Consider the following 3,981-nt stretch of genomic DNA (forward strand, 5'->3'; position numbering starts at 1 on the left):
CTCTACTTCTATCCTTTTTCAGCACAGACCTTGAAACATTTTGCTTTGATCAAGGCGAGGTGATGGCCTATGGTATTATTGCTGGACTGTTAATCCAGAGACCCAGATAATGTTTTGGGGACATAGGTTTGAATCATGCCATGGCAGATGGTGGAATTTGAATTCAATAAATATTTGAAATTAAAAGTCTAATGATGACCATGAATCCATTGCTGATTGTTGGAAAAACCGATCTGGTTCACTAATGTCTTTTAGGGAAGGAAACGGCCATCCTCACCTGGTCTAGCCTACATGTGACCCACAGCAATGTGATTGGTTCTTAACTGTCCATTGAGCAAATAGGAATGGCAATAAAGCCAGTGATGTCATCATCAATGAACTTAAAAAAATATTTTTTGAACATTTGCCCAATATCTCCTTACAGGGCCTCTGTGTCATTTTTATAATGCTTTGGGATTTTTCATTCTGTTTAAGACACTGTATCAAAATAAGTAGTTGTTGTTATTGTCAAGGATTTGCAAGATGAAGCCAAGGGAGTGATTAAAAAGATAGGGGAGAAAATGAAATACTTTATGCAGAAATGAATTCACATGCTCACTTCTCTCCGAGAGAAGGAATCCCTTGTTAACACGACATTGGAGTGAGCTGTAGCTGTATTGATGGCATGTGGTTTTGGATCCTAGGACATCTACTTTATGCAGTATAATGTGGATAAATGTGAAGTTGTCTACATTGGTAAGAAGAACAGGAAGGCAGATTATTATTTGAATGCTATAAATTGAGAGAAGGGAATGTGCAATGAGACCTGGGTGTCCTCCTCATACACCAGTCACTGAAGGTAAATGTGCAGGTGCAGAAGATGGTCAGTAAGACTGTGGGGGTGACCTGTACCTGGCTATGTAAGGTGGCTTGTACCTGAACACACTAAGCACCCCATGCCTATTTACAAGATGACAGACAGCAACTAAGCAGCCTGCTCACACAGTGAAATACAATGGTACCATTGAAAGGAACTGCTAGAAGGTCAGTAAAGGAATGCTTTATGTTCCAATCTGAGACAGTTCTGATAAAAGAATGCCTTAGGACAGATAAATGACCAATTCCAGCTTTATTAATGAAAGGGTGATTGTCCCAGTAAATGAATAACGTCAGGTGCTAGATTAGGTCCTCAAGCAGCTGCAAGGATAACAGCTAAAGTTATTTTGTAGTAAATAGTTACCTCTTTGAAGCTACCAGCAATATTAAATAGTTTCTAGCTAAAAATGCTCTAATCATAGAAGTTGGTTTCAATAAATAACCAGGATATAATACAAGTCTTAAAAGAAATTTACGCTTAGATGTAAAGATTAACTAGCCTTAGAAGACACCTCCTCTTATGACCTGAACAAGATAGATTGATCACAACCCATAAATTACAAAATGCTGACAGTAGAAGTAGTTGTATAACATTACACATATAATTAACTTTATAACAGAAGTTAACCTTATAGCAATTACTTAAAATTAACTGACTTTTTATTTTTACATTATGTAATTGGGACAGTGGGAAAATAAAAGGAGTAACTGGATGTGATAAAAGACAGCACCAAAATACAGTGGGTAATAGAATTTGAGCTGTCCTTAAAGAGAAACAAACCTGAGAAAGACCCGAAATATAGCCATTAAACTTTTGGAATGTGAATGAATAGGATGCATAGGAAGATCCCTAGGCCTAGAGATTACAATGTATAGTTAGCACCATAAGATCATGGGACCCTGGGGCTGTCCATGGAAGTACCCATCACTGATTAGGTGTCCCACAGGATTGGATGTTTGAATTAAGGGGAAGGACAATGACTACATTGTATTTGATTATTGTAGCACAAAATGTATAAAACTGCTGCATTTCTTTGTAAAAGCAGAAGGTGTGTCATTGATACATCTTCCAAAGCCAGATTCAGGGAAGATCCTTTGGTCCTCTCCCTGCATAAACTGGTTTCTGCTTGAATAAACATCTTCCACTTGCCTGAATCCTGCCTGCCTCCTGAGTCTTTGTCCTGGGTCGGTAAAAACACTCCTACGAAGACAAATGATGTGTTGGCTTTCATACACCTGGATTCAAGTATCATATAATCCCTACAGTGTGACAACAGCCGTTCAGCCCATCAAGTCATTCTAACACACCAAAGAGCATCCTACCCAGGCCCACCCCATCCCTGTAACCCCGCATTTCACACGGCCAATCCATTTAACCTTATCTTTGGACTGCAGGAGGAAACCAGAGCACCTAAAGGAAACACATGCAGGCAGAGAGAGAATGTGCAAACTTCACACAGACACTGGTCCAATGGTGGAATCAAGCTCAGGTCCCTGGTGCTGTGAGGCAGCAGTGCTAAATACTGAGCCACTGTCGGAAGAATGATGGCTTCCTGCAATTATACAAGACCTTGGTGAGTCTACACCTGGGTTTTTGTGTACAATTTTGGAGTCCTTATCTGAGGAAAGATGTTCTAGCTAAGCAGGGAATGCAGCAAACATTTACAGACTAATTCCTGGATGGCAGGGCTGATGTTTGAGGAGAGGTTGAATTTTTAGGATTACATTTGCTAAAGTTCAGAAAAATGGGAGCAGTTTCATAGAAATGTTTAAAATTCTAACCAGACTAGACAGGGTAGATGCAGGAAATATGATCCTGATGACCAAGTAATCCAGAACGAGGGTCACTGTGTTGGGACATGGAGTAAATCATTTAGAAATGAGATGAGGAGAAATTTCCTCCCCCAAAGAATGGTGAACTTGTGCAATTCTCTGCCACAGGAAGCAATTGTATGATTTCAAGAGGCAGTTGTATATAGCACTTGAGGCTAAAGAATTCAAAATACTGTGAGGAAAGGCAGGAACAGGTTATTGAGTTGAATGATTTTATTATCATAATAAATGGTGGAGCAAGATAGAAGGGCCAATTGGCCATTTCTCTTCCTAATTTCTCTGTTTCTATGTTTGGCTGCTATCCAGTCATCATCACCTGCAACGTCAAGGCCTCACTGGTGAAGTGTGGCATTCCCATTGACACCTGGAAATCACTGGCATAAGACCATCAAAGTGGAAGAGGAGCCTACTCACCCTACGAGTGGAAGAGAGTTATCCTCGTCTGTGAGGGACTGCCAATGATGATGATGCTCCAGTCATCACCTGTAATTCTCACTTTTCCAAAGACAAAAAGCCCCAAATTTAGAATCATAAAGCACAGAAAGAGGCCATTCAGCCCAACGAGACTAGGCCAGATTTCTGCAGGAGCTACCAAATTGGTATTACTCGCTCACTCTTTGCCCAGAACCTTGCAAAAGTTGTTCCTTCGGATAGTTCATTTTCCTTTTAAAAGCCCGAACGTCTGCTCTACTCTTTCAAGGAAGATTGATCCAGATCATAACCACTCGCTGCGCAATAACATTTAAAAAGAAATTTCTCATGTTGCTTTTAATTCATTTACATTATTTTAAAACGCCTGTCCCTTGAATATTAACCCTTCTGCCAAGGAAATCAATATTCCTGTACAAGCGTTCCTAATATATTTCCCCAGTAATCTCGCAATTACAATGCAACTAATGTCGTGCTGAATGTGATTAAATTGAGGTCAACTGACATTTTTCCCTTGAAAAGTTTGATTGCAGGTTTGCAGCCAAAACGTAAGGTTCCACCGAGATTTGAACTCGGATCGCTGGATTCAGAGTCCAGAGTGCTAACCATTACACCATGGAACCATACAAGTACTTTCGACTTCGCTGTATATCAGCCACTGAAACTGTAGACACACACAGGGCAATTCCGGTCTGTTTATAGTTAAAACCCGACACTCCTGCGGGAGGGCGGTCACTGCAGAATCGAGACCCGAGAGGGGAATTGGCAGCTCGGGGCAACGCTCCGCTGGAGCTCAGTGCCACACAAGGAAGAGAGAAATGTCCTGACAGCGCTTCACTCCACCCTGACCGCCAGTAATATCAG

General features: G+C 40.9%; 1 non-coding gene across 1 annotated transcript; it reads right to left on the reverse strand.

Moving 5' to 3' along the window:
• Window positions 1–3,668: 3,668 nt before the first annotated feature.
• trnaq-cug lies at window positions 3,669–3,740 on the reverse strand. Its single transcript has one exon. It is a non-coding gene; the product is annotated as a tRNA-Gln (tRNA).
• Window positions 3,741–3,981: the final 241 nt, after the last annotated feature.

The sequence above is a fragment of the Rhincodon typus genome, chromosome 27 (assembly GCF_021869965.1).
Source record: "Rhincodon typus isolate 14 chromosome 27, sRhiTyp1.1, whole genome shotgun sequence".
Taxonomy (NCBI): domain Eukaryota; kingdom Metazoa; phylum Chordata; class Chondrichthyes; order Orectolobiformes; family Rhincodontidae; genus Rhincodon; species Rhincodon typus.